We start from the raw sequence: 23,231 nt of genomic DNA on the forward strand, positions 1-23,231 counted from the left end.
CGGACTCCTCCCTATGGAACTCCACGACCGATCTGAACGCGGGTAGTATCTCCTTCAGGCGTAGGCATGTAAACTGAGCGGCCATTGAGATAGCTTACAACCCTATTGCAAAAACCAGCGTCTCCCAGCGGCTTCCAGTGCGAAACCAGTAAGAATTTCGCATTGGTTTTGCACTGTATCTGCTGGGAACGCTGAACGTCTGCAATATTCATTGGAGCAGTAACGGGAAGGCACTGGTTGCACTTGTACGATGGGAGAAAAACGCTGGCATTAGCTTTCTGACGCTGGGTGTGTTGCTGGCATCCGCGATGCACTGGGAAAAGCACTGTATGTGCGCTGGGGCCGCACTGGTCCTAGTGCCCCAGTATAGTCGGTGCGGCCTGCGGCGTCAGCCGGAGTAACATCCCTCAGGGGCCAACATGGCAACAGCGTACTCACAATCGACCATCGGGGCGCATATGAAAAATATGGTTTAAGCAAGTGCTTTTTGCTGCGAAGTCGTTGCGCACCTGCAAGGAAACAAAGGCAGTATCTTTTTTCTAGAGTTTCCATGTTTCGATATGTCGTTTCGAGCGTTTCGAGAGAGACCACGACCGCCGCGCCTCTGATATCTCATGACACACTGACGATTAACGCACAACTAAAACTGGAATTGAATAATGTAGGCTACCATGCATAACAAACTTCACAGCTGATCTTAAGGGCACTCTAACAAAATGATTACTGCAAAAATGTTCAATGCGGGCACAATCGCAGGTTGCGTAGCCTGCACCACGGCCCAGTATAAACAGCAGAAAGAAAAAATAAAATGAGGAAGAGAGTAGTTTACCGAGGGATGGGCTCATGAGGAAAAAAAAACAACATACAGCGCTTGTAATGCATAATATTTTGCGTGTTTCTCAAGCTTTTGCGCTCCTTCTTACTCTGCGTATAAAGCAGCCGAGCCGTCAGTCAAGGCAACGCTTCCCGAAATGTTTACATACAAATAAGGTTTATTTACACGCAAAATAGTGTCGTCACTGCTGCGCTTGCCACCATTGAAGCTTGGTCGCACTTGTTTCCTTGAAGGTTTTTACAAAAGCTCCGTGTTCAGTGAAGATTACGCCCACGGTAGCAGTGCAACACCGAAGAGCCGGCGTTGGTAAATTTGCCAGCGATGTCAAACTCCACATATTAAAATGATTCCAGTGCACAAAATAGCGCGCATAAGCCCCCAAAACATTAGTTGCAAATCGTTAGAGCAGGCAGCAAGCTCCAATGGTCAAGAAGTTGTAATTATTAGAGCGGCAGCAATGGCCTGTAGACTGCGAAACATGAAGTCTTAACCTTATAAATGCGGTGATGACATAAAATGCAGAATGCTTCAAAGAACAACAGTTCTCGGCGTGGCCGCGAGTGCCTTTCTCGCGGAGGTGTGCGCAAGCTTCTCGCAACGTGCTAGATACGCGACAGGAGCTTACGGGGATCCAGTGATGAGCAGAACTGTCTCCAACGTTGTCGTCCTAACATCTCCAGGTGGCGCAAAACTTGTCGTCTAGCTCGGCGAAAAAGTGCGAGATCTTGTGCGGATTTCATTCTTCTGTACTTCCTTTCAGCCCGCCGACGGATCATGCGAAGCCGCTCGAATTCGATGTCGATGCTGGACCTGACACTGGTACAGAAAAATAACGAGTGTTCTCACTGAGAGAGGAAGTAATGAGGCTCTCTATTTGAGATTGTGACTGGAGGTCCCCGCTGGAAGTTGCACACGAGACGAAGTGGCAGGTGCAAACCACTTGATGCATACGTACGTTGGTATGTGGTCACTCCCTTGTGTTTCCACACCACTACATTAAGAAACAGAGGGATGAAGGCTTCTGGAAACAAACGCCACATCCAAGCCGCTGCTGTAGCTTGTTCCGCGTAGAAACGTCGGTGAGCCGTCGTTTATATTGACGAGATCTTGCGTATGCATATAAAGTCTGCCAGGTCTCTTCCTCGATTGCTCATTATGGCACAACCCCAATGAGGGTGGTGAGCATTAAAGTCCTCCACAATAATACGAGGAACTGCACAACATTGGATTGTTGAAAATAGATGTGACTTATCCAAGCCATCCCTCGTTGAAATATAAGCGCCATATACAGAACATACTCGTCCTTTCAGGGCTAATGTCAAACAAATGTAGTGGTTCGCGTTGTGGGGCTGTAGAGCATTGCAGACGTGCACAATGTCTTGGCGTATATGCACCAGGACTTCGCTTGTTTCGTCTGCTTCTCGAGACCATAGCAGAAGATATCCATAAAGGCTTAAAGCAGCCGGAATGTCTGGGCTCACAGATCACAATCACAGGAAAGCGGTACTTCTGTATCCGCTGTCGGAAGTCACTGAGCCGACCACGCAGGCCTCGGGCATTTCATTGCATCACTACACTGCGGCGAATATGCATCGTCACAGAGGTGGCGATAGTTCGTTGCGCTGTTGTGAATTATTGCAATGCCGCCAAGAGCGGCTAAAATGCGTCCAAAAACTGAACAGCAAACTTTGCTGTTTGCGTGTTGATGCTAGAGAGCAGCACCCGCATTGAACGAACAAGCTGTTTAAGCATTTTCTCTTGCTGGCAGTCAGGATTGTCCGAATTTTCAGCACGTGTGGCAACCAAACTGGGATGAAGCCTGGCGATGGCCTTTGATGGTAGAGCAGGCCACTCAAAATCACAGGCGGCAGGTAATACAGCAGCTTCTGTCTCATCTTTGGCCCGTGACATTGGCTGTGACATTACAGCAAGAGTATTATTAACGGGATTAGGCTCAGTCTGTTGTGGAACCTGAGCTGACGTTAACTGTGAAGCTGACTTATCCAGGCTAGGCTTGCCTTCCGATTCCTTGTGTCGGCGTCGAGAACGGTGCTTGCGACGACGAATAGACGCAGCCGCTTCTTGATGAGTCGAGTTATCTCGCACCATCTTCTTTAGTATACGTCTTTCGTTCCGAATTTTAGGACAGTCCTTAGCCTTCGCTTCATGGGCACTCGAGCAGTTCGAATTCTTGACAGTCTCCATCCGACATGTGTCATAAGGATGCGCACCGCCGCATCGACGGCAGGATACCTCGTTTGAACAAACGGCACTCACGTGTCCGATCTTGTTGCATTTGTGGCACTGAGCAGGTCTTGAAACATACATCCGAACTGGTTGTCTCACATCGCTCACCTTAACGTGGGATGGGAGGGACTCAGTTTCAAAGACTAACTTAGTGCACTTTGAGCGGCCGAAATGATGAACAACCACAATGCGCGCCGTAGATTTCATCAGCGCGCTGAGATCGCTTTAACTTATCTCGGGGTCAACGTCGGTGATTACACCTGCAGTAGTCTTTTTCCCATGTGCAAGAAAGGAACGGCCCGGCATGTTGCCAAGCGCGCAATTTATTTCAGCTTGTCCTCTGTAGCCTGGGATTGGCCATCCGCGGTCAGGAGATTCTTCTAGGGATTAATTATGATCTCGTCAACTTCACCTGGAACCAGCTGGTGAAAAAACGTTGCCACGTGCTGTCTGTTTATAACATTCAGATTCGCTGTCGCTGTTGTTTGTACGAAGGCCACGGAAAATATCCCTTGCTTTTCAGCATTCTTCTTTGGTGCCTAACTCATTATTGATGTTCGGCGCAGCTTTCTTTTCAAGCGGCGCGACTGCACAGGCTTGTAGCTGCTGTCAGAATCCATCTCAGTCACTGTGGAGTCGTCTGCCGAGTCTGGACGCTCCACCTCCGCGACGTTGAGGTGACCCGTAGAGTACGCCGCAGCCTGTTCGATGGTGGCGGGTGGGCGCAGCGGTCGTGTGCCCCTGCGCAAAGTGGAAGAGCATTAGCTTAGACGTTCGGAAACCTCCACTTCTTCATCCTTCCGCCCGCGATAACAACGTGTAGCTGCCGGTATTCACGGAATACAAAGAAGACATGTGCAAGATTACGTCGATACACTAAGGAATGCGGGTTCTTTTTTTGACAAGAAATCCCAGGTTTGCTAACACAGGTGCTCCCCAGTGATACTATTTTAGGGGCTTCTACAATTCCTCGGGTGAGTTAACCCCGACTACGGCCGATCATATGGCACTTATTTAACATTGGAGCACTGTTACTACACTTACTGCAGTGAATGGCTAGGTTGCTTCCGGAAGAATTCCTAACAATATTCTTGTGCTGGCGTAGCCAGTCCTTGAGACAACAACCTGTTTGTACAACATGCTTTCTGCCACAAGATAGAGGGATGCCAGAGACACCGCAATCAATACAGTCCACATACGCTGTTTGGTATTTAATGCCACATTCTTGCTTGAATGAAGGGTGCGGCTGCGCCAGCCCAAAAAGCTTGCTTAGCTTATGAAGGAGCACAGCCAACTTTTTCCTTTCTCTAGATTTCTGTGCATTTTCTGGACTAGCGCTATGGTTTCTAAGATTGCGTTCTGCTACCAGGACCTGGAGTGGAACAGGGTAGCCCGCGGCGGATAATCGGTTCACTTGTTTCTGGAAACTAATGGGCATGCAGTGGTGGCAAGAGTTTGTCAAGACGTTTCTGAAGCAAAGTGCAATGACTCCACGCTTTAACAGCTTAGAGTGGGCGGAGCGAAAAGCTAAGAGGGGCTTATTGCCTTGCGGTTCGTAGCTCCAGCAAATATGGTTTTCGGTGGGTGAAAAGAGAGATCGTATTTCCCCGTCCGATGGTAGTTCATGGGTTCGTTTTAGTTGGCTAGGATTATTCTGGAAGCCTACTAAACTCTGGCTAGCTTCATGCTGAAGGGAGTTTCGGTCGCAGTCAATAAACACTAAAAAGTTGTCCACCAATCTAAACATTTGCAGTGGCTTAGCTCTGGTTAAGCCTGGTAAATTGCGTTAGCAATGGCCGCATGGCTACGCTTGTGTGTTCTCTTGTGGTATAGCTTGTGTGGTTTGATAGTTTTGCTATAGAGTAACGCATGACACACAATGTTACGACTGTTCTTCCGAAGATTATTCAGCGCGCAGTCTTTGCTTGGTGGCATTGCGGCGTTCCTGCGCAGTCGTGTATTCATCAGTAGCCGACGAGGTAGAAGCACTCGGAGAGCTAGAACGTAGTTGCCGAGCTTCATCTTATGCACGACGCTTAGCACGACGTTCTTCCACTGTCTCTTGTGCACGTTGTCGCTTCCTTGCCGCAGCTTGTCGTCGATACCTCTCCTTATCAGCCTGCATAACAGAACAGTTAAGGCGAGACCGAAGCAACGGAGAACCATCTCTTCGGCGCGGCAGCGGCGCCGCTGCAGCGCGCGGGGCTTTAGGGCGGCGCGCCGATGGTGACACCATCTGGCGCAGCTCGGCTGAAGCGGTTGCTCGGCTCAGCTGCTCAAGGTCAAGCGTACCGTCCGCCGGGGATACGCGATGGCTCGATACCTGGCGCAGTATTGCTATCGCAATAAAATTTAAAACCTTTGAATGCTCAAAGTAACGCCGGAGCGCTCTGTTACGGTAGCTTAAAAACAGATCACTTACACGCGTGCTGTACAGGAACCAATACACATATCTTCCTTTTATAGGAAGTGTTCGTTATTCCACAAAATAAATGTATTTTTAAATTAAACAGCAAAAGCTCTAGACAGCCGCCGCATGAATTGCCGGACTCAATTCGGAAGGGGACAATACCGAAGTGGTCGATGATGTCTTAAACATAATCAAGCAGAGGGGCATGCGGGAGTGCGTAGTACGCCTTTGACATCGATTGAGAAAGCCTGAAGGCTCTTATCGGGAAGGGACGATATAAAGTCCAGCACATTTGAGTATTTAACTGCAAAAAGTTCGGCATTGCTTAGTAGGTTCAGCTTTTCTTGCAGAAACAAGGAAATGCTCTTCTGCCACGCCCCCATTCTCTGAAATAATCACACTTAAGGGTACGTCAATCATATGCTGTTACGCACTGAAAAATATTTCCAGGTGGTTCTATGAACTATTTTGAATGCCCTGCCAATTTGTCTATACTAAGCCTAGTACGCGCGTACGTATTAAAAATAAGGTCCCTCCCGACACACATCTGCTACAGTGTCGTTACCAGAGCACCATCAAGAACACTATTCGCAACAAACCTCATGCTATCAGACTACTAATCCTTCGCTTTGAAGAAATATGCAGAGATTTGAACATACTAATACTCTTCCGAATGATGCACAGACACCTAACCCACTTCCGCAATGGTACAGCTAGCTTTCCTGATGCATGCAACTTCACGCTAACAAGCTTTCATAAAAAGCAAACCCCACGTGAACACATATTACAGGAGTTTTTAGCAGTAGATGTAACATGGAAGCAATATAGAGCATTTTATACTGATCGTTCTAAAACAAAAAAAATATCCGTTGGAAGTGCAGTAGTTCACGACAAATGGGAACAAACAGTGCGACTACCTGAATGTTCATCAATTTTCACTGCAGAATGTTATGCAGTCTCTGTAGCGATTGAAAAAATTATGAAAGAAAACATAAAAAAACAGTGTTATTTACTCTGTCTTTTTAAGTGTAATTACTGCACTGCACAACAAAAATGAAACGGAGCCCTTAGTTGGAGATATCATCTACAATTTTGCAAAAGCCAATAAAAAAGGACAGATTATAAAAATGTGCTGTATCCCCAGCCACGTGGGGATCAGGGGCAATGAAAAAGCGGAAGAATCTGCATCACGTGCACATAACACTGAAATAAATCACGTCAAAACACCCCGTAAAGACTGCACAAAATTTATAATGACTAAACTAAAAGCTAAATGGCAGGATTAATGGGATAATGAAACAAATAACAAGCTACACTTGGTAAAGCCTATAGTTTAAGAATAGAAGTCATCGAGTCATAAAGAGCGATTTTTTGAAGTGATCCTGTGTCGCCTCCGCATTGGACATATGCATCTCACGCATACCTTCATACTCCTCGGACAAGAAAAACCTACATGTAAGAGATGCAATGAACAACTGATAGTAAACCACATTTTAATATCATGCACGAATATGAGGAAATCAGGAGGAAACATTTTGTTTCTATATTAAACACATTCCATTTCATCCAAGTCTTTTGCTAGGAGAGAATGCCATTGTCGAAATTTCTTATATTGTTTAATTTTATAAAAGAAATAAAGCCAATAAACAACCTGAGAGGTATTTTGACAAGAGCTACTTTACCTTGAGTTTGGCGCATGAAGGCCTTAGTTGCCTATGTGCCATAAAACCTAACACACATCACATCACATCACAATTTTTTGCTTCGGTCTTGCGTCTATAGAGCGAGATCTAATTGTGGAAATTGAAGGTAGCAAAGATAGCCTTCAGCACTTTGGCGTTGAAATTGTCGTGGAAGAAGACAGCAAAAGCAGCTTTCTTGTCTACCGGTATAACACAGAAGGACTGTTCAGATTAAATAGCAGCAACGCATTGCAGGGTGTTATGACCGTGCATCATCCGCACTTGTGCGTTTTATTGTTCACGTGTGGGCATGGATAAGTGCTGTGGATATGTGCTGTTGGTACAAAGGCTCTAAGTGAGCCTGTTTCCATGAATCCTTTTGTGTAAGCCTGTTTTGCTTTGTTGAGACCCTGCAAATGCCAAATTGGCCCTGTCAAGGGAACGTCTAGAAAAATACTAAGAAATGTCCCCCTGTGGGAAATAGCCGGAAGTGCTTTCGTTCAATTGTTCACCCTTCCCATCGAGAAGCGCTCTCGTCCAGTGAGGAATGCCTACTGTCCAAAGGAGACGACAGAGTGACACGTCCGCTGACGTACAGGACAAGAAAGGAGCAAGGTGATTACGGCCATTAGAGGATTTCCCGGGCATGCAGGAAAGATTTGCAATTGCTGGAAAGGGACAATGCTGGGAGCAGTATGCGACGCGCACGTGCACTTGGGTTTCTGAGAAGGAAATCCACTTACCGGAACCAGCATATCGAATCTTTGCTGAAGAATAGAAATGTACCTCCTCGCCGTTCCCAAGCTCTTCCCGCCAACAAGTGACCACGCCCAACGAAACAATGCCGGACCAGTCAGTGCATCAGACCATCAGTGCAGTGATGTGTTCGATTGGATGCCGACATCTGAGGGGCGTGCCCTGGAACTGGTTGGTCAGCATCTTCAGAGAGGGGCTGGACATAGAGGGTTTTAAGGACATTGCAGAGCACGAAAAGACGCTCTGAGCCCTGGGTAAACGGCTCATCCAGAAGCTTCTCGCTATGAACTCTTAACGCTTGCCATTTTGTTAATATACCCTTCTTTTTCATCCCCCGCCGGGGTGGCGCAGTGGTTACGACGCTCGACTACTGTTCCCAAGGACGCGGGATCGAATCCCGGCCTCGGCGGCCGCTTTTCGGTGGAGGCGAAAAGCAAGGCGTCCGTGTGCTGTGCGATGTCAGTGCACGTTAAAGAACCCCAGGTGGTCGAAATTTCCGGAGTCCTCCACTACGGCGTCTCTCATAGCCTGAGTTGCTTTGGGACGTTAAACCCCACAAACCAACCAACCAACCAACCTTCTTTTTCATGTAAATAATCATGTAAATAAGTTTTCTCAAAGTGCCATTAAACCTGCTTGTATATATTTTACCAACTTCGAAGATTCAATCCTTCATCAACCCCGAGTCTCTGCACGCTACCAAGTGAAGGCCGGGTCGACATAGCCCCAGCGTCACGACAAGGGGAAGTTTGGAGGGGTTCGGTCTGCAGCGGTTGAGGATGTCAATGCCCTCCAAGGTGGAGTTAACTTGGAAACATCACGTACTATAAACAGAAGCTCATGACTTGACTGTTTGGTTTCGTAGAAGAACTTGTGGTCAAGATCAAGACGTTCTTGACAACTTCTGGCAAACGGAATCCTTCAAGATTATGCAGGGTGCCCTTTGTGCTCGAACGGCGACCTGTGATCGTAAATCCTTCAGTGTGATCGCACATCCTACGGAGAAGAAACACGCAGGGACAAAAGCTACTTCTGACTATTTAGTGAAACCACAAGTGCTATATGCAGTTCACAAACACTTCAAGGATATGGCAAAAGTGGTAGTGGTAGCACAAATGGTAGCACATGTGGTTTCACGAAACACATATTTGGAAGTAGCACTTGTGCTTGTCTGTTTCCTTCCGTGCATGTTGTTTTAGGGCTTTCGAAAAATGTAAAACCTGCACAAACTAGTCCGATTTGCCACCCTTCTGAACTTTGTTTCTAACCCGCCGGGGTGGCGCAGTGGTTACCAAGGACGCGAGATCGAATCCTGGCCTCGGCGGTAGCTTTTCGGTGGAGGCGAAAAGCAAGGCGCCCGTGTGCTGTGCGATGTCAGTGCACGTTAAAGAACCCCAACTGGTCGAAAGTTCTGGAGTCCTCCTCAACGGCGTCTCTCATAGCCTGAGTTGCTTTGGGACCTTAAACCCCACAAACAAAACCAAACCAAACCAAATGTGACCTGGACACATGCACGTAATGTGAGGGCCGTGCGGTGGCCCTGGGACCTTGAAGGGTCCAAACTCACTCGTGAAATAAAGTTTTTTGCTCCTCCTCCAGTTCATTGGGCCCCCTTTACAATGTTTCACGTTCACCAAGTGCCACAGTGCCCTCATCAGTACAGTGACTTGCAGAGCACGCTCGCTTGCCTACTGCATTCGTACTTCCGCTGGACGTCATCACCGTGCTCGGGGGCTTTGTTTCTTCTGTTGGGCACTCCAGAAGGATATGCAAGATCTTGCGGTGGCATGTCATCGCCAAGCGCAGCTTCACAGAACCCACTTGTCCATGCAGCTACATGACCCCGCGGATCATCAAAATCTGCAAGCCTTCTACGGTAACACTGGCTGCTGGCATCTCGGGCCAGAAAGATAAAGATAAACTAAATCGGTAGAAGCTGAATGAAGAGATCTGGAGTTCCACAGAAGAATTTTAACACTGTTATGGTTGTGTAATCCTGGCAGCAGCGACAGGCTATCCCAAAATGGTATCCTTTGGTTTAGAGTCGAGCTCTTGCTTTTTGATTTTGCCTGAGGACGAGGTGAGGACGGGTTAGACATCGGGGATCCACTGCGTTTTAGGAAGCGCGTATCTGTCTCCACCATCTCTGCATCATGAGCGTCATCTAACTTGTCAGAATTTTGCATATGAGATGCGGAAAGAAATTCATCTTAGAAGCAAGGAATTATTGCTAAGGAGTGCTGCGCTGTTAATGAAGGCACAGGTATCGAGGGAGTGACTGTAGCAGTTTACATAGCCTAAGTAACCTGAGCTATCAGAACGTTGGGTACGCACTCTGTAGCAGTTGCCACAATTTTATCAAGCATTTTGGCTATGGTCGCTTCCACAGCAGTTACTATGGCTTTATTTAAAAAGCGAGGAATTAATGTGGCTCCAGAACGGGCTGACACAGCTGCATATCTTTTAGCTCTCTCTTAATTTCTAGAATTGCCTCACGTCGCGAGCAGCGCTTTCGGTGAACTATGTCCAGACTTTGCACTTTAAGAACCTTAGAAAGAGAGCCCAAAGAATTTGCGGAGTGAATTCCACCGCAAATACAGCATTCGATGTTTTGATCTGCCTAATAGGGCCTAGATAAGTATCGACGCTTCATTAATGTCTTCTGCTTTTGCTGTGCCAGTCTCTCATTCTGCTAATTATTTCTAATTTGCCGGCTTTCCCTACAGTCACTAATATTGAATGGTCCTTCTTTAAGCAGCCTATAGGGACTATATATTAGTTCAGAGAATAATAAATGTTGCTGAAAACAAAAACCAGTGCCTCAAGGGAGGTACGCAGTAGAGCGCATCGTCATGTTTCTAAGAGAGCTGTGGTTAGATCGTGACTTCACTGTGTTATCGTGGGCAAGGTAACCAGCACTGGGATGGCTAACACCAAGCGATGGGATTACACCGTCGGCTGGTTATATCTGTGCTTAGGCTCACTGACCGATCCTGTGTCAGACCGAAACTGCCAGGGCAGCAGTGACTCATAGAGCGTTTTTAAAATTGCCTCACCCTAAAAATGGAATGAATTCTTGTGTTTAGAATGCGATGTCATTTATGTGGTTATATGGTTATTTAGGTGCTGACGAGGATTGTAAGATTTTATCAATTTCAGTCTAACGTGGTACTGGGCGCGCAGCAAAAAAGTCAACACAAATTTTTTCTTGACGGGACCCGCGCCGCGTCCTCTGTAGAAAATGTGGATGATGTTTGGTATTAGTACTGCACTTTGCTTACTACAACTATAAACTTTTGGAAGTTCGAATGAACTGGAGGAAATCAAACGCGGAAAAAACTGTTTAACGGTAACAAAAACCGTGGATATGTCCAGACAAGTTTACACACGTCTTTCTCGGATGAAGCCTCTTTCTGCATTGTACCGTCTGCTCTTCTCACACTTTCTCTCGGCCAGACGTTCCTCTCAAGAATTCGCACCCCGCATGTGCGCGCAGCTACGTCGTTGTCGGCCAGGGGCCCCACGTTTCTCTTCACAGCGGGGTGCCACGTCGACTCTAGTTGTTCCCAGCCGCGCACTCGCTGGTCGTTCCGGGAAAGTGGACCATGCCGTCCTCGGTTGGTACCCGATACCTAGGAATGCGCAGGTATTTACTAGATGCCCCTTCTGCTTCGCTGCTGTGTTCTCTGATTTATGGCCCCTTTTTGTCCATAAAGTTGACCTCAGGGGTTGCTGGTTGCTCTTTGTACACTCGTTACACACCCATTGCAAACATCAGGGGCAGCGCCACAGGTCCCATATTTAGTGGCACTATGGCTTAGAAATTAAAAAGAAAGGGAAGGTTTAGAGATGCAGTAGGAACAACTATTCTCGCCAGAAAATTATACGAGTGATACAGACATTCACCAGTCACACATTTTTTTTTGTGGCGGACGCTTTCCGCCATCAAAACTGGTGTCGCCAAATACAATATGACGTAGGAACGTCACGACAAAATAGAAGCAAGATATTTAAAATTAAAACTGAAATAGATATAATGCAAGGCAGTTTAGATTTTTTTTGTCTGAGGGAATGGGGATGAATATGTGCGGGATATATTTAGCTCAGAATATGTTCAGTTCTTTCTTGTCTATAATTCGTGCAGCTTGCCGGAGTGCGCCAGGGCGGTATGTGACGAAGTGTATTGTCTTGCAACCGAATCACGAGCATGTATTCATAGAGCCGTTTTACTTGTACATTTTTGAGTCCGGCAAATAGATGTGTAGCAGTGAAGTCATAAGGAAGGTTAGCTATAATACGAAGGGCTTTCTGCTGAAATATGTTTGTTGTGTTTATATTTGCATATGATGTGGTTACCCATGCCAAATGGGCCTAAGTCACATGACTACTGAACATCGAGCTGTGCATTAGTAGAGTAAGAACGAACGAGAAAGAGAACAAGAGTCGGGACACGAGAACAAACACTTTGTCCTCCCGCACTGAAACAAATCACAATTTGAATTTCCACAACTGTAGCGTCGAAGTATGCTCTCAAACCCTGCACAGAAAAGAATGCTTCGTGCAAAAGCATGAAGTTCGGTTAAGGTATGGTAGAAGCAGACAATGTTTCCTGTAATATCTAAAATATTAGTTATGCGCTATTGCAAAGAATTAGGTTTGTCATGAAAAAGACATTAACGGGAATAAAAGGGTTATCAAGCACATGTATGAAACTGGTCTGCAAATAAAGTTTCTATGGTGAGGCAAGGGATGCTTGAATTTTTCTAGAACTCAGCAATCGCTTCGAATCTTTTAGGTCGATTCGAGTGCCCCAGGATAAGCATGCACTTAAATTTACTCCCGGCGATTTAATGTTATTTACACAGTGTGTGCTTGTATTGCGCAAAAATAATTCTGGTACAATTTGTACAGCCTAACTAATAGTAGTAAAGAGAGTTGCTTTCGTGTTATCTGCATTTATTGTGAGTTGGTTACTCTCTATTCATGCCATAGTTTCAATTGGTATTGTTATAACATCACTAATATTTATAAACCAAGTCTCTGTTAGCATAGTAGTGTTAAAATAGTTTCGAACTTCCCTATCATATCTATTAGTAATTCCTACTTGAATCGTGCAGATTATGCCTTCCCATGAAAAATTTGCAAATGCACACATTTTATATTCATTTTGGTTGACCTGTATCTTAGCGGTAAAGAGCAGCTAGCTCTCTGTTGGCATGACTGAGATTTTCTGTGAATATAAGAGTCAGGCTTCTTAATGCCTTTCTCTTAAAAAAGTCAGTTGTGACGAACAGACTGCTGCTTGGGTCTTACAATAGTTCTTGGTACCTTACCTTCTTTGCAGAGCAGCCTGTGCTGGGTGTGAATAGAGCTCAAAGTTAGGCAAGGAATACTTATCCCTTGGGTTACCTTATTGACCCTGTCGATCGTGGTCCATATTTCCAAGAACATGCACGTCAAAATTTAGGCGCCTCCCTCTCACTCAGGATAATTCACAGCTGCGCGAAGCTGATGGAGTTCTGCGCCGGGATATGATTGCTCTTTCAATATTTTGCCCCCTTCTGTTAAGCTTCTTGATGCCGTCGGTTCTTCGCTGGACTATGATTTGTCTTCAAATTATTGCACCCTCCTGTTAGGCTGCTTGATTCCATCGTCATGATGTTTTGTAATGTTTAGAATCTCATCATACTTATCTGACATAGCAATAGCTACCTCAATGCCATCTATTTGCATTCTAACTTCTTCCTATACTCAGTACTACCGCAAGTACTTACATCAAACGCCAGGCAGCGTTTCCTGGAGCCGCTACCATGTAATGTTGCAGCGGAGCACGTAAGATATTTGCAGTGCTTTGCGATAGAGTCCGTTTTTGACCTAAATGAAGCTTCTGTAGTTTCAGATCATCTCTCGAGGCGATATTCATTATCGCACCCTGTGCGTTACAAGCCAAGCAGGTATTCTCCATGGCCGGACATTTTCTCAATGGGCACTCGGCAACACAAGCCAGTTAACGAACACCACACACAAGAGACAATTGTAGCAGCAATGTGGTAAAGCAGATACTGGTATGTCTAGGCGAAAACCGAGAAAACAGCACCAACATGCATAACGCCAAAACCAACTGCTGTTCAGGGCACCTCCGGTCACAGCTGCTGCTACTAAAGAGCGCCGGTATCCCAGAGCACCACGAGCTGAAAATTTGGCAACGTCCATAACTGGAGGGGCGGGAAATTTGCCACTGCAGTCGTGTGCGGCTTTCAGTATTTGAGGAGGTTCTTCACAACCCGCCAATCGAAGGGCTAATTCGGTAGGATCAATCAAAAACACGACCAGACCGGCTAACATGGGAGCATGTATTTTGCGCATGAACATTAGACAATACGAGCGAGTCTAACAAATAAGGCAAAGACCAACACAACCTATTAACAATCACCGGGCGCTGGAGGAGTGAAGCCGATACGGACGCTCCCGGTCGCGTGGGCTTGGACTGAAGGACCGCCAAGTGTCCACAGGCGTGTGAGTCAGGCAATCAGGCGGCTAAGCAGCTAGAAAGGGGTCGGTAGAGGTGAAAGGCCTCAGGTCTCAGGTTGCGTAAAGCAGCAGATGCGCCAGGCGTATCCAGCACCGGCGCCGAACGCATTTGCCGGCTACATACTCCCGTCTAGGAGCAGGACAGGAGCCGGCCACTCTCAAGTCTGGTGACCTGTGTCATGGGCCTGGCGGGATGCGATCAGCAGGAGCTCCGTGGCCACTCTTCCCTAACAGTGTTGCTCACCCGAATTCTCTTCTACGCGCCGCTGTGTTCCCTCTCGAATGCCCCACACTCGCGCCTTCTTCCTCCCTTTCACCCTCGTGCCTAGAGTTAGATACCGTGTGGCGCTAGCTGTTTACAAAATGCCCTCTTGTCGAAACGTCTTCCATAGAAAAACAACTTCCCAAAAAGCGTGGGGCACGGTGTTCTCGGCTATCAATGCACAAAACACGGCACATCTCGGCCATCACATACACCGTAAGACGGCCATCAGTGTTACGAGTGTCCTCAGGAGTTGTACACCTAGAACGCTTATAAAGGCCATATCCACAAATAGCGTTGCGAAAACGCGCTGGTTATACAAACATAGAAACACAGAAAAAACATCAATCGAACGCGGAAGATGCCAATAGAGGCAGACGAACGCTGATGAGCTGTCGTAATAGTCTGCGCCAACATTAAATGAGCCCTTGAATGAGTACTCTTGTAAGAGAAGACTCCCTGTGGCACATGAATGTTCAAGGCTTTGGCCTGCGTCAAATACTGCAGCTGTTGACGGCCTGTCTGAATGGTAAATATTCGTCCACAAAAGAAAATGCGGAACTTAACTACTGAACATACGAGCGCCAAACAATTCCGTATTGTTGAATAACATGTATCCTGCGTAGAAACTATATAAGAAGCAGGGCAGACCCCAGACCGTCTCTACACTGCATTTATTCGTCCGCTGTCCCCACGTCTGTCAAAATGCAAACATAGCGCCCCGTCTCTACCACGCGCTCTCGCTTGAAAAACCTCTTCCTCCTCTTCGTTCCGCTTGCAGATGAGTGTGAATCTGCAACACACTCCGCACCCTGAGGTGAGACGTAGCTCAAAGTTGTAACAGTAACAACAATGATGTGTGATGCCCACCTATGATGTAGTCGGTGCGTACATCTCACCCGTCAAGCTCGTCAATGATGACGCTATATACTCTGCGAAGACCAATTTCCAATACCAACAGTTGGACACCAACAATGCAGAACAGGATGAATCTGTATGGGCGCGCAGCACAGATTCGAATCGCGCACAGTAGCCCACATTTTATTCAATGAGCTGATTCGTTCGCGCTGAGTGGCCACGATACGTGTTGATTGCGCTCGTCCATAATCTGCTCCAGTCTCGTGCTGTGGTCCACCTTATTAGTTGTAACTGCTCAATATATTGTTACGGGGAAGATTCACAGTTCGACAGCTGTCCGCACCACTAACGATGCTCACAGCACAGACCTCAGCACCCGTCTGCATCGTCTTCTTCTGGGACTCTGTCGCACTTTATCCTCAGGACGATAGGCGAATACCGCTAAGTAACACCTTCCGCCTCTGGAAAAGCACAGTCCCGGTGCGTTGTACGTTAGTGAAATACAGCGTGCATAATAGGGCTTCAGACGGGACGCATGTACTATTTCGGAGGAAGCGCTCTGGACGAGGATTTCGGATATACAGGTTCAACTTTGTATGTGACGTCGCTCACGGGGCGCAAAACGCGGTATGGGCCTGTGTAACGGGGCAAACGTTTTTTGCACTACCCGGAGCCTGACCAAGACGAGGGATCCAGGAATGTAGTTGGACATTACGATGGCGACTGTTGTACAGGAATATTTGGGAGTCTTGAGACGCAGAGAGCCTAGAACGAGCTAATTGGCGGGCATCATGAGCGCGGGCGACGGCATCACTGGCGTAAGTACTGGTGGCGTCTGCTTCGGGTAGTGAGGTGTCGAATGGTAGCACCGGGTATCAGCCGAACAACAGATAAAATGTAGAGTATCCAGCGGTAGAATGGACAGATGAATTGTAGGCGAATGTCATAAGGGTAGAAAAACATCTCAATCCCGGTGGTCGTCAGACACATACATGGCCAGCATGTCTGTGAGGGTAGGGTTTAGACGTTCCGTGAGGCCGTTGGTCTGGGGGTGATAGGCGGTGTTGAATTTGTGGCGGACGAAGCACGAACGGAGAATTTCGTCAACCACTCGCGACAGGAAGCAGCGGCCATGGCCAGTTAGTAGTTCACGAGGGGAACCATGGTGAAGAGTAACGTGTTCTAGAATGAAGTCAGCGATGTCGGTCGCACAGCTGGTCGGGATGGCAGGAGTAATAGCGTACCGCGTAGCGTAATCGGCGGCGACGGCGATCCATTTGTTCACCGAGGCGAAAAGTGGGAAGGGCCCAAGAAAGTCGACACCTATATGGAAAAACGAGTCAGTGGTTATGGTGATTGGCTGCAAATGGCCTGAAGGCAAAATAGTGCAATACTGCAAAATACTGCAAAATAAAGGCAATGTACTGCTGGATGGAGCAGTAGATCCCCGGTCAGTAAAAACGACGGCGCAGGCTGTCGTATGTGTGAGAGACATCCAGGTGGCCAGCCGTGAGAGCATCATGGAACCGTTCAAGGATGGTGGAACGCAGATGTTGAGGAACGACGAGCAAAAGGTCTGCGCCATCTGGTCGCATAATGCGTCGCTATAGGGTGTTCTCGGGGAGTACAAATAAGGCGAGAGGTGGATCAGGGCGGCCAGAGGATAAAAGAATGGATCGAAGTATCTAAGTGTTTTACGTCGGCAGTGTTAGAAAAGGCCGAGACAGTCAAGACACATGCGCCATCGTCAGAATCGGTAAGACTGGGGGAGTCGACGAGATGACGGGACAAGCAGTCTGCATCGCGGCGAAGCTGGCCGGATTTGTACACTACGAATCGAAGTGCCCAGCGCCCCAAACGGCCAGTAGGCGCTTTGAGTGAGGAAAGCCAACACAAGGCATGATGGTCTGTTATAACATTGAAATGGCGGCCAAACAAATAAGAGCATAATTTTGCAATACCCCAAACAAGCGCCAGGCACTCTCGCTCTCTTATAGAATAATTTTGTTCGGACTTAGATAGGAGGCGGTTTGCATACGCAATCACATTTGAACGGCCGTGCTATCGCTGGGCGAGTATAGCGTCAATGCCATGACCACTTGAGTCGGTGCGGAATCCAGTATTGACGGATGGGTCGAAATGGGCCAAGACGGGTGGTTTAGTTAGATCTGCAGTAAGCTCCAAGTAAGCATCAACTTGTTCAGGCCCACAAGAAAATGAAACTCCTTTCATGAGGAGATGGGGGAGAGGACGAGGAAGGGCTGCGAATTTGGGACAAATGGTCGGAAATAGGAGAATAGACTAATAAAGCTTTCAACATCGCTGATGAACGTGGAGTGCGGAAATCTCTGACGGCACGAATCTTGTCGGGGTCAGGCAGAACACCGGTAGCATTAACCAAGTGATTAAGGACTGAATTCTCGTTTATCAAATCTGCACATTTTGGAGTTTAGTTGCAGTGCAGCGCGGCGAAAAAGCGCAAGGATTGTAGAAAGGCTTAGGAGATGGCTTTCAAACGTAGAGGAGAAAACTATTACACTTAAAGCCGTAGAGCAAAGAGTCCATCTAGCGTCCGAAGGTTGTGGACTGAATTAATAGAGGCCGTCAGTGGTGATGAATGATGTTTTTTGACGGTCTCTATCGTCGACAGAGATCTGCCAGTAGCTGGAACGAAGGTCGATGGACGAAAAGTAGCTGGCTCCGTGCAAAGTGTCAAGCGCGCCGTCAATAAGTGAAGGGGATAGACATCTTATTTGTTATCTTAATTTTGACTACCACAACCGGGGTTGCTCCGGGGCTACTGCAAGGCTCGATTATGTCGTTAGCCAACATTTTCTCGACCTCTGTTTGAATGACGCGTCTCTCGGCAAGCGAAACCCGACGGGGCCGCCTGTGAATAGGACTGGTGTCACCGGTGTCAATGCGGTGACTGACAACTATAGTTTCACCCAATGGGCGGGTACCGAAGCCAAAAAGGTCACTGTAGGTGAGCAAAAGCTTGTTAGCTCCGCCGCGAATTCAGGTTGGAGATCAGCTGCAACCATGCTGTTAACTGAATTGGGGCGCGATGTAGAGGACGAGGGATGGGTTGCAGGGACGGAAGTTGGATGACCTGTAGTCAGAGCTGAAATTATACATTCGGTTATCGGGGACAGTGCAGCTATTGAAATTCCTTCAGGCAGAACTTGAGTCGAGGAGGAGGAGGAAGATGAAAAGGAAAGGCAGGGAGGTTAACCCGTAAAGGAAACCGATTTGCTACCCTGCCCGGGGGAAAGGGGTGATTGGATAAAGGTTGTAAGAGAAGGATGGGTGAAGTTAGTACAGTCACGTCACAGACATGTCACATCACATCACGTCTCAGTCATATCGCTTAACAGTAAACTCATAGTCTTTCGATTATGCCTGTGCTTTTCATAAAGCGGAGAAGTGCCTGAGAGGCCTTCACAGCTGACTATCGCCGTGGCCAGGGACCTAAAATCTTAATTTCAGTCAATGGGCGTCAATGTAGACGCTCCAGCGCACGGCATAGACACTGTCTTTACTCCCTGTGTATGGGGAACTCACAAAAAATGTGGCCTATAGTCTCGTCGCACCCACAGTTTGTACATGCAGGGCTGTTTGCCATACCTATCATAAAAGAATAATAATTTGTGAGTCAGGCTAAAGTTAAGGACCGGGAGAGTAGTACGATTCTGGGAGATATGCACAATCCGCCTTTTCCCAAAATGTGGCACCCTCTGGGAGTGGTTGAAAATTCTGCTACTGGTTGAAAATGTCCTTTGGCGATGCAGCCGCCAGCGAAATGACGGTGTGTATTCTTGACAGCTACCACCATCTATCGCATATGCCAGTCACGAATATCAGCTACACATGGCCTCTACACATGGCCTCTTACTGCGCCGATCGCGGAGGCCAAGAACTGCGCATGCGCAGCTGGGGTTGGTGGTTTGGTTTCAACTAGGGAAGAGACGCGTATTGCAACAGCTGCTTTGTGAAAAATGCGGATTAGATGAGGAAGGGTGGCGTCCCGCGGAACGATGACATCAGTAATAGGACACGCGAGATAATCACCGTCTTGGACGGGAGGGAATGGCGACATAGGAATGTAAACGGCAGCTTCGGGAGAAAGGCGGCAGAACTGTGCTCATCGAAGGCGGGGTGAGCAGGAGGGGTCTTCTGAGCAGAGCGGAAGGTACAAGCGAAGTAGGCCGGTAGAGCAGTCGATGAGGGCAGAGTGGGCTGTTAAAAAGTGAATGCCAAGGATAACGTCGTGGGGGCATTTGTATAGGACGGTGAACAACACTGGAGCATGACGACAACCAATGGTAATTCGCGCCTCGCGCCGTACACATGCCAACCACGGCAGCTAGGCTGCCATTGGCGGCGTGAACTGTGGGCGAGACTGCAGGTGTAAGGGCTTTCTTGAGGCGACGGCGAAATGAGGAGCTGAGAACGAACAGTTGGGCGCCGGTATCAGTGAGAGCACAAACGCGAACACCATCCACAAGGACGTCAATGAGATTATTTTGCAGGGCAGGGGACAGCAGAGGCTTTTCAGTTCGGGTCAGAAATGCAGCGTCAACTCTGGGAGCTGCTTTGGGTAGTTGTAGGGTATGTGACTGGAGTATGAATGTGACGAACCGCGGCGTGGAAGAGGAGAACGCGAGCGTCGGGTTTGCGAGGATGGTGAACGGTTGGCAGCACGAACAGTGACAGCGGTGTCAGCAGGGATCTCGTCGCGGAGAGAGGAGGAATAGCGAGGGGCATAGTCTCCGCGGCGGTCGACGTCGGTGAACTGACGAGATGGCGTGTACCAAGGGCTACGGCAGTGACGGGAAATGTGGTCAACGCGCGAGCAAGTAAAGAAGATGGGGCAATTGTCATGGGTATGCCATTCATTCGGATAGCGGTACCGATATCGGGGCGAGAACGACGTTGGATGAGGCAGCTACAATCACTGAAGGGGCAGGTCCAAAACCCACGACGTTGGTGGCGCTGGTAGAAGGGATGCCCATATTCGCAACCTCTTGACAAACAACAGCTTGAATGAGTGATATTGCAGCCAGGGTGTTGTCGGGTTTATGCGATAGTGATGCTGCGGGAGGCATTGCCTCCAGCTCTTGGTGGGCGATGCGGGTCAAAGTATTGTCATTAGCAGGCGGTCGAGGAGTCGCAAGATCGACACAGGAGGAGCTGACAGCCGGTCGAAACGGTGAGATATGCGCCTCTGTTTCGCGTGCTCGAAATGTCGACACACTTGCAGCCCAGAGTCCATGGTGGAACAATCCCTGTACAACAGGAGGTTGAAGGCATCATCGGAAATATCTTTTACTATGTGGCCGATTATACCTTCCTCAGACTTGGCCTCCAAGAGAAGAAGCAGGCGAATTTTATTAGCTGCTGAACCAGAAAAAAACACTGAACCGAACTCTAAAGTTAGATGCACATACATAACATAAACCGTCCAAAGCACATCTCTCCGCTTTTTAGACCGGGGTCACTAATTCGGCGCAACATGCTCACGGCCCGAGTCCCTTTTGTTGCAATATGGTTAATGTAGGGCTGCTATGAAAGATTATCATCATAAGTGATCAATAAATACTTTAATGATCTAACCTGAGGGGTTATTTGTTGCGGATACATTACAGACTTACAGGATCTTTTATATTGAAAACGAGGACAGCACTCTTAATATTGTCACGTCTCGGTAGAACGCTAAGGAGGGCCTAGCGATAGATCGTTTGAGTGGTCGACCAGAACGAGTCTTGCGTTCAAGCTTCTTTTTTTTCAGGCTCGCGCTTGTCGTCTCAGATGTCATCTTTTGCGTCGTCTTCCATATGCGTCATTTGCCCCCCTCCTCAGGAAGCATCGTCTCGATGAGGTCAGTCCGAGTTGTACGGCTTCATACGCTCAACGTGGACGACGTCTGCTTGTTGCTGGCGACGCTTTGATGTCGACACCTCGTCTGGCACCACCTCATAAGTGACGTCGGTTAAACGTCGCTGAACAACATAAGGCCCGAAGTATCGCCGCAATAGTTTCTCGGAGAGTCCACGGCGGCGAATAGGCGTCCAGACCCACACTTTGTCGCCAGGTTTGTACATGACATGCCGGTGTCTATGATTGTAGCTTCGTGCATCATGCTCTTGCTGATTTTTGATCCGCACACGCGCTAGTTGTCGAGCTTCCTCTGCACGCTGAGCGAATTCCTCGGCGTCCTGATCGAGATCATCGGTGTGGGCATTCGGGAGCAACATTGCATCCAGCATAGTTGTTACTGGTCGCCCGTGAAGGAGGCTGAATGGTGTCATACGAGTGGTGTCTTGGCGTGCCGTATTGTAGGCGAACGTGACGTAGGGAAGAATTTTGTCCCAGTTCTTGTGGTTCACGTTGACGTACATACAAAGCATGTCTGCGATGGTCTTATTGAGGCGTTCCATCAACCCATTGGTTTCGGGGTGATTGATAGGCTGTAGTTTTACGATGACTGGTGCCACTGAGGCGGAGAACGGTCTCCAAAAGTTCGGCCGTAAATGCAGTTCCTCGGTCTGTTATAATGAGTGCCGGAGCGCCATGCCTCAGGACAATGTTCTCAACGAAGAACCGAGCTGCTTCAGCGGCGGTACCCCTTGGCAGAGCCTTGGTCTCCGCGTAGCGGGTTAGATAATCGGTGGCGACAATTATCCATTTATTCCCGGCTGTGGACGTCGGAAATGGTCCCAGGAGGTCCATGCCGATTTGTTTAAAAGGTGTCGTTGGCACTGAAAGAGGGTGGAGTAGGCCAGCTGGTTTTACAGGGGGTGATTTATGGCGCTGGCAGTCTATGCACGTACGTACATAGTGGTTCACTATAGCCGGCAGGTTTGGCCAGTAATATCCATGCTGCACTCTAGCCAAAGTGCGGGTGTAGCCTAGGTGACCGGCGGTTGGCTCGTCGTGACACGCTTGCAAAACTTCACTGCGGAGAGCTGATGGGACGACGAGTAAATGTCTGTTTCCCCCAGATCGGAAGCTCTTCTTGTAAAGTACGTTGTTGCGAATAAAGAACGAAGGCATTACTTGGGCAAAAATCTTAGGCACAACCGCAGTTCGCTTTTCCAAGAAATCAATAAGAGGGAGCAATTGCTGGTCTTCTCGCTGCTGTTGGGAAAGCGTTGCGTCATCTATGACTCCTAAAAACGCAGTGGCTTCATCGGTCAGAGTGGAAGGTTCGACCGGCGCTCGGGAAAGGCAATCAGCATCCGTGTGCTTCCTTCCAGATTTGTAAATAATGGCCATGTCAAGTTCTTGTAATCGAAGGCTCCAACGCGCTAGTCTCCCTTAAGGGTCCTTTAGGTTCGTCAGGCAACAGAGAGAGAGTGATGGTCGCTAATGACTTCAAAGGGGCGAGCGCACAAATAAGGGCGGAACTTCATAACCGCCCATACCACTGCAAGGCATTCTTTTTCGGTTGTCGAGTAGTTCGCTTCCGCTTTAGATAGGGTCCTGCTGGCGTAGGCAATTACTTTTTCCACACCATCCTGGCGCTGCACCAGCACAGCACCTAAGCCCACGTTGCTGGCATCCGTATGAAGCAGTGTAGGGGCGTCGTCATCAAAGTGTGCCAGGACAGGTGGTGTCTGTAAACGCTTCTGCAGCTCATTAAAAGCT

The 23,231-nt window shown here is 48.1% G+C and overlaps 1 pseudogene; it reads right to left on the reverse strand.

Annotated features, from left to right (window-relative positions):
• Nucleotides 1-23,231, reverse strand: part of LOC146200352 (uncharacterized) — a 65,433-nt pseudogene that overhangs the window by 15,062 nt on the left and 27,140 nt on the right.

The sequence above is a fragment of the Amblyomma maculatum genome, chromosome 2 (genome assembly GCF_055883805.1).
Source record: "Amblyomma maculatum isolate TAMU_Amacu chromosome 2, ASM5588380v1, whole genome shotgun sequence".
NCBI classification, from domain to species: Eukaryota; Metazoa; Arthropoda; class Arachnida; order Ixodida; family Ixodidae; genus Amblyomma; species Amblyomma maculatum.